This window comes from Ranitomeya imitator, chromosome 3, assembly GCF_032444005.1.
Source record: "Ranitomeya imitator isolate aRanImi1 chromosome 3, aRanImi1.pri, whole genome shotgun sequence".
NCBI lineage: Eukaryota > Metazoa > Chordata > Amphibia > Anura > Dendrobatidae > Ranitomeya > Ranitomeya imitator.
In genome coordinates this window covers 272724297-272734226 of record NC_091284.1, presented here as the reverse complement: position 1 = coordinate 272734226, position 9930 = coordinate 272724297, and the positions used below count along the sequence as shown (strand labels likewise).

Below are 9930 nucleotides of genomic sequence, written 5' to 3'. Positions count from 1 at the left end.
CTGCCAACAAGCAGATGTTGATTGATTCACCATAAGTTTCTCCATTTTTCAGTATATAGAGGTGTACTATAATAAATAAATAGTCTGATTCATTTATTAACACGCTAATCTGTTCTTGACCCAAGACCAAAATATACACCTTAGGAGGCTGTGTGTTACCATACAATGATATACATGTCTCTCATGGTGATCTTGTGAGTGCTTTCTGTGCACCCATGGGATTAGCACACATAAGGGGACTGTGCTACACAGAAAATATTTAAGAAAATTACGATAAGTTATTCCTTAGCTGCTATGATCAAGCATGATCACAACATTATACAACGGAGAAAGACCCCTAAGGTCCCTGTCACTGCTACAGTATGTCAGAGTCTCTGTGAAACCCATCTAAAGGCTGTGCTCCATAGGAGAATGTGATTTGTCCTATATACTGTATCTCAATAATGTAATTTTTCTGTCTAAAAAACAAGTGATCAAGCAATCGCATTAAAGTTCATCTCTCCTATGAAGGCTAAAAAATAAAGTGTAAAGTAAAATTAAATGTTTTAAAAATATTTAAAAAATCTAATAAATAACCCTAAAAGTTTAAATGAACCTCTTCTCCCATTTTCCCCCAAGATAAAAATAAAAAGTAAGCAATATTTGGTACTGTTGTATATAAGTTCAATTTAAAAAAATATCAAATTGCCTAGCCTATACTGTAAATGTCGTAAAGAGAAAAGTATCGAAACAGCAAAATTGCCATAGTATTGTTGTCACAACTCAAACAGGAAATTCAATAAAAAGTGATCAAAATGTCATATGTGCCCCAAATGGTACAATGAAAAATTGTAGTTTGGCATAATCTAAAATTATGTTACATATTAAGTAACTGAAGAAAGCATGCAAATACTTACTAGATGGGAATGCTGGAAAAAAAGAAAACAATAAGCATTAAAACATTTAAAGTATAAAACTGAACAATTGACATAAAAAGCAAATAAATTTAAGATGGGTTCATAAATATAAAGGGTGGTCCATGTATATGGATACACCTAAATAAAATGGGAATGGGAAAAATTTTCAAGATGGGTGGTGATGGGCGCACTAGGTCCCAGAAGTATTTTGCTGTGTTACGGGACATAGTGCGGCGGCGCATGCGCACTAATGCTTTTCAGCTTTGCCCGCAGTTGGGCTTGTGCATGTACTATGGAGGACAGAGAATGAACTTCAATCCAATATTGCAGCCAGCATGCAGCCAGCGGGTAAGGAAAGGGTGAATCAAACACCCGAAAACCCTGGCTGAAAATTGTTCCCTTCAAATTCAGGTGACAGAGTCCCTTTAATGACATGTAAATGATAGAAACATGGAAACAAAATTTTCAAAACATCTAGATTTATTCAGTACTGATTATGAGTGACAGAAATACATACACTTAGATGCCTTGGCTGCTATTATTGAGGTTATTCATGGTTGTGTGAGGAATGCTCTACTATGCTGAAAGCATTAAAGCACAAAAAAAATCAAGATCCACTGTTAACAGCTTCTTTTCTTCTTGCATTTGACAACCAATGATGTCCTACATATGCTTGTTTGAAGACAAGTCCAAAGACCCTGGAGACCACCTTAGCATGTTTAGGCTATGAAGGCCGCTCATGGTAATGTGAGCAACATGCAACCTGCTAATGTCATATTGAAAAATAGCTTTAGGGACACTTTGGAGAAGCTGTTCCAGCAGCGTGAGCACTCAGGTTCTCAGGGCTCACGTGAGGTTGGCACTTCACATTAGCCATGCACCAAATCAGCCTCAGCTTCACTGTCCCCTCCTTTGGATGTATTGAACAGCAAAGGAAGCAATGGCTGAGGCTTCTCTCTGACTTCCTCTTAGTGTTTGATTTGTCTGAAGGCAGGGACAGTGGATCCAGCATTCATTGGGCACAGGGGGCACCTGACATAACAACCTCATGTGAGCCCCAGGAACGCAAGTGCTGACAGTGCTGCAACATTGTTGGGGAGTATATGTGTTTTAATTTTAACAAGGCAAACTATTAGGAATGAGAAAGGGTATGGCCATTTCGCAAAAGTGTCCCAGGAGCCAATTTTTATGTTGTTCATCTGAGCAACCTGCATGGACTCAAAGTGCTGTCATGACCTGCAATGTCTCTGGACTTATCACTCATTGAGCATTACTGGGACATCATTGGTTGGCAATTAGACAGGGAGCAGCAAACAGCGAATCTTGTTGATTTGTGTGCCCTTGTGTATTCAACAGGGAAGGACATTCCTCAGACACCTGTTAGTAACCCTACTGATAGCATGTCAAGGTTTGTAAGTGTGTGTATATCTTTATTCAATACTGAATAAACTGAGATTATTTAAAAGTTTTGCCTCCATTTCTTCATAATTTACATATCTTTAACATATCTATCAATCCTATGATTTCCATAAATCAATAAGTTTTCCTTCTTGCTGTTGCAATTTCTACCTAAGGTTCTAAAGCAAAACTAGATTATAGAGAATACACGTTCTTCATTGATATTGCAATAGCAAGAAATATTACTGCATTATGCAATTGCATTAAGCAATAAATAGTTTGATAGGGACCTAAGGTACAGTTGTGTGAATGTAGCCTTAAGTTGACATATCCCTGCCTTGTTCAATTATTGTGTGCCATTGTTACGTCTCATGGCAATGAGTCTGACATGTATATAGGGAACCATGATAGTAATGGAGAGTGCATTTTTATGTTATTTCAACTCCCCAAAAAGATTTCAATTGAAACCCCTAAAAAAAAACTGTAAATGCTATTGTACAACATGCTATTTAGAGGAAAAAATTCACATTATCTATATTTAATCCATCATAAACTTTTACTTACATATGATTGAACAGCTGTGTTTGATGTAAAGAGCAAATATTAATATAAGCGTGGTCTTCAAACTTCCCATGATGAATGATCAAAGCCTGAAAAAGCGAAACGCATTCATTAGGAGTGAATAAGAGAGGGAGATAGCGTTCAGTGTGGAGACAGCGTCAGAGAGAGAGAGAGAGACTATCATATAGGTGCAAGATATATTGGGGAAGCAGTCGGCAAGAGATACAATCTACTACAATGTAAATAGTTTTCGGACAATTTGCCTCGAAGCAGGTGCTTATCCTTAAATAAAAATTATACTTTTTCTGCAAGGATCTGATATGTCATTCTTAGGAAATCTAGTGTGAAGTCATCAGCAAATGAGGCTGGAAGTGCACTGGGGATGTGTCAATGCACTCGGAAGACGTTACATTTGTAAAAACTTGCTTTAAATGGTGATTAAAAGAAGAACAAAAAAGCAGATTTATTCATCAAAGTTATCAATTTAATCAGTATTACAGCATCATTGCAACAATGTCTTTACATTACAAAATGGAGCTGACAGGTTCTCTTTAAAGGGACGCTGTGAGCTGATTCATTCTGTCCAAACCACAGGCAGCATGAATCAGAGCCTGAATGCATGATTGCAGCCGACTATATTTTTGTTTAAAATGTTTCAGTGATAAAATATTTAGGAGTACTGGCCAGAGGCATAGTCAGTGACGACACTAGTCCGATGCCGCACCCAGTCAGTTTTTCTCTGCAACATTCCAGGTAAATGTCAGGTCTGTTGCTATGATATGTCAACTTGCAACAGCACTGGGAAAAGCCAGCTGGGTGTGGTGCTGGTGACGTCACCAAATATAGTTCCAGATCTTATAACAATATTTTCTCTGAAACTCCAGAGCTTTTCAGAGAACAATATACCTGCCTCCAATTGTGCAGCCAGGCTCTGATTCATGCTGCAAGTGGTTTGGGGAGCATGAATTAACTGACAGGTTTTCTTTAAACACCAAATATCAAAATGCTGTGCCAAGTAATTTCTTACTTCTTAATGATCGAAGTCTTGTTTGTCAGATACAGAGCTATGTATAGACATAGAAATTACTAATATATGCAGCCACCCCTAGTTTACTGCCTTCAGATTATAGTGAAGAGTAACACAGTATACCATAGGAGGATACAATTTATTTTTATTTTTTGCTTATAAATCGTTGTTAAAAAAATAATTAGTCCTTTATGTATGTTTTGTACATACAGTTGTCAATAGATTTTCCGTTTTCATTCATCTCTAACACTCTGATATTGTTTCCCTAATGCAGAATACAGGTTTCAGTCCTATCCAGCTGCCAGAATGATAGATAGGCCATTGACATAGAACTGTTGTCCCCTAACACTGTAGAGTCTCAGTGTATCCTATGATCATAAGTAGCTTCAACCTTTCAGTCTTGTCTGCTTGCAATAGGTTTCCTCTTGACAGCTTTTACAAGCAGGATACAGGCCTGAGCAGTCAAAAGATACCTCTTATATAACACACTGGAGACTCTGCTTAGAGGTCACACAAGTTCTAATCACCCTTAATGTGACTGAGTGGAGATCATACTTTAGACTCGTTATATAATTGGGCTCCTTATAATTATATTTTTAACTGCATGAGAGAACATGCATAGAAGCAAGGAGGAAAGACCTTTTCCTGGGGCATTTTGTTGCATCTGTTGGGAGAAACTTAATTAGTGATTAAATCTTCCTGTATTTCACATGAATTAAGAGGCTAACCTGTTCACACAGGAGAATGTTTACTATCTTCGTTATCTGACATGGTTGAGATATCACAGAACCAAATTACACTGCTAGAATTTTGCTATTAAGTGAGAAGTATAAGGCCATGTTCACACAGTGCGTTTTTTACCGCGGAACCGCGGCGGTTTTGCCGCTGCGGTTCCGCAGCTGTTTTCCATGCAGGGTACAGTACACTGTACCCTATGGAAAACAGGACACACTGTGCACATGGTCCGGAAATTGTAAAAAAAAAGACGCGCTGAATAGCTCCCGGAAAAAAGAAGGAGCATGTCAATTCTTTTTCCGGAGCCGCAGCGGTTCTGCACCCATAGACCTCCATTGTGAGGTCCAAACCGCAGTAAAACCCGCAGATCAAAAATATATCTGCGGGTTTTACTGCGGTTTGATGTGCAGAACCGCTGCAGCAGGAAGTGCGGGGAGCGGGCGGAAGTGCGTGGGCGGAGTGTGGCTGCCCCCCCCCGTGTTCCGATCCCGCCCCCCCCGTGCTCCGATGCCCCCCCCCCAGTGCTCCGATGCCCCCCCCCAGTGCTCTTATGCCCCCCCCGTGCCCTAATCTCCCCCCCTTATACTCACCCGGCGTCCGTCCGGCCGTCTTCTCCCTGGGCGCCACCATCTTGCAAAATGGCGGGCGCATGCGCAGTGCGCCCGCCGAATCTGCCGGCCGGCAGATTCGTTCCAAAGTGCATTTTGATCACTGAGATATAACCTATCTCAATGATCAAAATAAAAAAATAGTAAATGACACCCCCCACCCTTTGTCACCCCCATAGGTAGGGACAATAAAAAAAATAAAGAATTTTTTTTTTTTTTTTCACTAAGGTTAGAATAGGGGTAGGGGTAGGGTTAGGGTTAGGGGTAGGGTTAGGGTTAGGGGTAGGGTTAGGGGTAGGGTTAGGGTTAGGGTTAGGGGTAGGGTTAGGGGTAGGGTTAGGGTTAGGGGTAGGGTTAGGGGTAGGGTTAGGGGTAGGGTTAGGGTTAGGGGTAGGGTTAGGGTATTTTCAGCCATTTTAACCCTAAAAAAATTCCTAGAAAACACACAGACTCTGGCTAGAAAACTGCATAAAAAAAACGCATCAAAAAACGCATCAAAAACGGACCAAAAAAGGACCAAAAAAAGGACCTGCGTTTTCTGCCAAGAGCTGCAGTTTTTTAAAAAACAGTCAGGAAAAAAAAAGGATGGAAATCCTGAACGTGTGAACATACCCTAAGGGTAAAAAAAACCTGATGTGCTGGTTCATGGATTTGGCACCCAGTATGATTTAAAGATTTATTGCAAAATTAATCTACACAAAATTCTGAGAACCTAAAATAATGTGTTAAAAGTGGGCGCTTTCAATTCAAGATTTCATTTAAAATTGAATTCTGAGAAAAAAAATTGCATTACTTAAATATATACTATATGTAATTTCATCAATATTTTTTTAATTTTTCCCCATTAAATTTATATACATTATATTGAAAATTAATATTATCCAATATGATAGTCTTCAAATGGTTATTAGATCCCAGTAATAGGATATCAAACCTTGATAGATTAACAATTATGTTAACATTAGTTTTCCTTCCTCCTCATACTAAGTTCTGCTGACAAATGAATATCCTTTTAAGGGCTCATACTCACTTGCGAGAAACTCGGATGAGTCTTGCACGTCAATACCTGGCACTGCACCTGGCATTCTGGAGCGGAGCGTGCGGCCGCAGAGCAATACATCAAGCTGAACGCTCCGCTCCTGAGTGCCGGGTGCAGTGCCGGGTATTGCCGTGCGAGACTCATCCGAGTTTCTCGCAAGTGAGTATGAGCCCGAAGAAATCAAATCCAAAAGTCGAAACAGACTTTCCATTTGCATTACCTACTACTTATCTTACCTTCTGGCAGAGCAACTGTTCCTTGATCTAGACTTCAGCTCCTAGCTCAGGGCTTTTAAAGAATCTAACTAACCAGAAAAAGGTGTGGTGTTTCCTTTACACATAGTCTCACGTAGCTCTTAGTTGTAACCTGGGGCAATTTATCATCCAGCCAATACATAGTTCTCTAATGTCATTCACTAACGTACTGTGAATAGCCTGAAGTTCTTTCCCCCATCTTTAGCTTTAGCTGTTACTTGTGCCTCAGGAACATCAGTGCCTCTCTACGAAATGATTACATTTGGCAAAAGTACCAAGAACTCTAAGCTTTTTGAAGGACTGTAAAATGTGCAAACAATAGGACTCACTGTTTTCAACCAGAAGTGACCCAGCTCATGTTACCTGCTTCCTTTTTGTAGGAATGATCAAAAGGTTTGACGAATGAAATAAGTTTTCACATATCCCCATGACAGGTTATAACTTTCTGATCTATGGAACCTGGACCAATCATTAGAGTAATGATTGTTCGTCCCCGACGAGGAACTTTTATCCCTGTTACAAAGAGGAATATCCGTTTGTATGCATGATCTTTGATTCATTTATTCTCTGTGGGGCTGCCAGGAAAAGTCAAGACTCAGAGCAGCACTTAGCAGCCCCATAGAGAATGAATGAAGCAGTGTCAAAACATGCTTACTGCTGCTTCATTCATAAAGCTTATGACTGTGCGGGTCCTAGCTTAGGGACACCCACTGCACAAGAAGTTATCTTCTAAGCTATAGATAGATGACAACTTGTTTTCACCACATAACCCCTTTAACGACCAGCCTAGACCCCTTCTCTCTTTGATCTTATAACAACAAGAGTGCATTAAGGATTTCAAGGTGTATAGAAATAGGAAAGGTGGCAAACAAGCACCAAGTCCTTCTGTCCCTTGCGGTTAGGTTTGTGATTGTGCACTAAAGAGAATCTGTTTACGCTTTATTATGGGACTCTGCACTTCTACGTATGCCTCTGATTAAGTTTGTAATTGAAATTCCCAATGTAATAACAATTTTGATGTATAATATATATTTGTGCAATTTATATCACAATACTATTTTTTTTACAAAAAAAAAACTTTTATGAGAAAGAGTGTAAATATCTACCCAGATCTCATTTAAGCAGAACTGTTTCCAAGTTCCTTTTTATTATCATTCTCATAAGGAAGAAATGACTAACTGTGATGTATATTTAATTGAAATATTTAAGGTAAAACAGTATTATGACATTTACTTACATAAAAAATCATAAATAACTTGTCCTCTACACCTATGAACACTTCATCTAAAAATGTAACAAATGAGGAAACATTGGCAAAAAACATTCTTGTTAGACACACACCTAAGAAAAGACCTTTATTGGCATCTAATTGCTGTCAGCCTTACATTAGTATGGGGAGAAATTATCAAAACATGCATAGCAGAAGGGTGTTAAAGCCCTGTGGCCATCTGTAGGTGCAACAATATATTCTCATACAGTATAGTCTATATATATATATATATATATATATATATATATATATATATTCAAGTATGATGATAAAAACACTTAAAATAAGTAATGTAAATGTGTCTAAGACTGATATCACACTGCAAAGGGTTACATTTTATAAGTACGTATACCTTTATTCCACTATATATTCCAAACCAAGTCATCTAGTAAAAAAATAAGTGTACCGTACTGTACAGCTTTTTTTTTACTGTAGGAACTAATAGTTAATGGATGCTATACAGTTTAATCTATCATTAGCATATGTTGCCAAATCTTTGTATAACTCAAACAAATATGCAAAATGTAGAATGTAAGACCCCTAAGTATAAATGATGGCGTAACTATCGCATAGTGCCTAGTTCAGAGGCAAAGGGCTGTGATACTTGTGCATTGTTTGGATGTAGTTCAAACTGAAAACTATAGAGGAGAGGAAAGCAATATTGGCTCCTTGTCCACCCAATACTTTATGAAATAAGCCACATGCCCATCAGATACATGCAGCTGCAGAGGATATCTGTGTTCCATTGCAGGAGGTTAAATTAAAAAAAAGTGGTTTGGTACCGTGTTAGCCAGTAGAAAAAAAATATATAGAGAGTGCTCTCAGTCTGAGAGACAAAATAGGAATCTTGTGGGTGTGATACCTTTTAATGGCTAACAAAATATAGTGAATGATGTTACAAAGCAAGCTTTCGAGATGGCTTGCGTCTCTTCATCAGGCTGGTATAACAAAATATTTGAAGAAACTCAATTATATACAGTAATGAGCACATGGAAGGTGTGATACATGGACATTTAAATAAACAGGACATTTAAATAAGCTTAAAGAGAGAATCCTTAATTAGGTAAGGTTAGACAAGTGGTGTGAAAGTTTCATGGACCCCATATGCATGTGAGATCAAAGGGCTGGTGGTACCTTCATTGTTTTTGGAGGAAATTGTTCAGATTTGGTAGTGGGCCATAAATCCTCCTGACAAATTGAGTCCTGTGTGAACAGAATCAAAGATGTTAATGAATTTGCATTCCCAAACCCTGTGATGTTTCTGTGATTTGATGTTGCCTTTCAAAATGCCAACTTTCATATTGTCTATGTTGTGTCCTGCACCACAGAAATGTTTGGCCACTGGTAAATGTTTTTTTTTTGTCTGTAATTGTATGGCGATGAGACCTCATCCTTGCTCTCAGCCTCTGTCCTGTTTCTCCAACATAGAGGCCCCCCACAGGACATATATTGCATAGAATTAAATACACCACATTGGAAGAGGAACATGTGAATGTCCCAGGGATCTTATAGTCCTGCTGTGTGTGGAGGATTTGGATCTTGTCGTTGGTCTCTATATGAATGCAGGTTTTACATCTCCTCCCATTGAAAGGATATGTCCCTCCTGGTGAATCTGAGGGCATTGAACTTTGGATCATGATGTTTCTTAAATTAGGAGGTTGCTTGTAACATAGCAAGGGGGGTCTTTGAATAATATTTTTAACCGGTCATCCTTGTGTAGGATATGGTGAAGTTTCTTAGCCATTTTTCTCAGTATTTCAAGCTGTGGGTTGCAGGTCACTACCAGAGGTACACGATGATTTTCCTCTTTTTTTCCGTATTGAAGTACTTGACTTCTAGGGATCCTTGTGGCCCTAATGATCTGATCATCAATGTAGGTGGGATGGTAACCTTGATTTAAAAATGACATTTTAAGTTGGGTTAGGTGTTCATCCCTGTCCTTAGGACTGGAACAGATACGTTTATATCTGATGGCCTGGCTGTAGACAATGGACTTTTTAATGTGTTTAGGATGGAAGCTGTCCCATCTGAGGTATGTGGGACGGTTAATTAGTTTCCGATACAATGATGTTTGGAATGAACCATTTTGGACTTTTATGGTGGTGTCTAGAAAGTTGATTTTTGTTTTTGAGTGGTCCAATG

The 9930-nt window shown here is 38.8% G+C and overlaps 1 long non-coding RNA gene across 1 annotated transcript; it reads right to left on the bottom strand.

The window, feature by feature from the left end:
* Nucleotides 1–896: 896 nt before the first annotated feature.
* Nucleotides 897–6758, bottom strand: LOC138669745 (uncharacterized). The gene is made up of 3 exons (XR_011319222.1): nt 6501–6758; nt 2859–2944; nt 897–908 (listed from the first exon to the last, which is right to left on the bottom strand). It is a non-coding gene; the product is annotated as an uncharacterized lncRNA (long non-coding RNA).
* Nucleotides 6759–9930: the final 3172 nt, after the last annotated feature.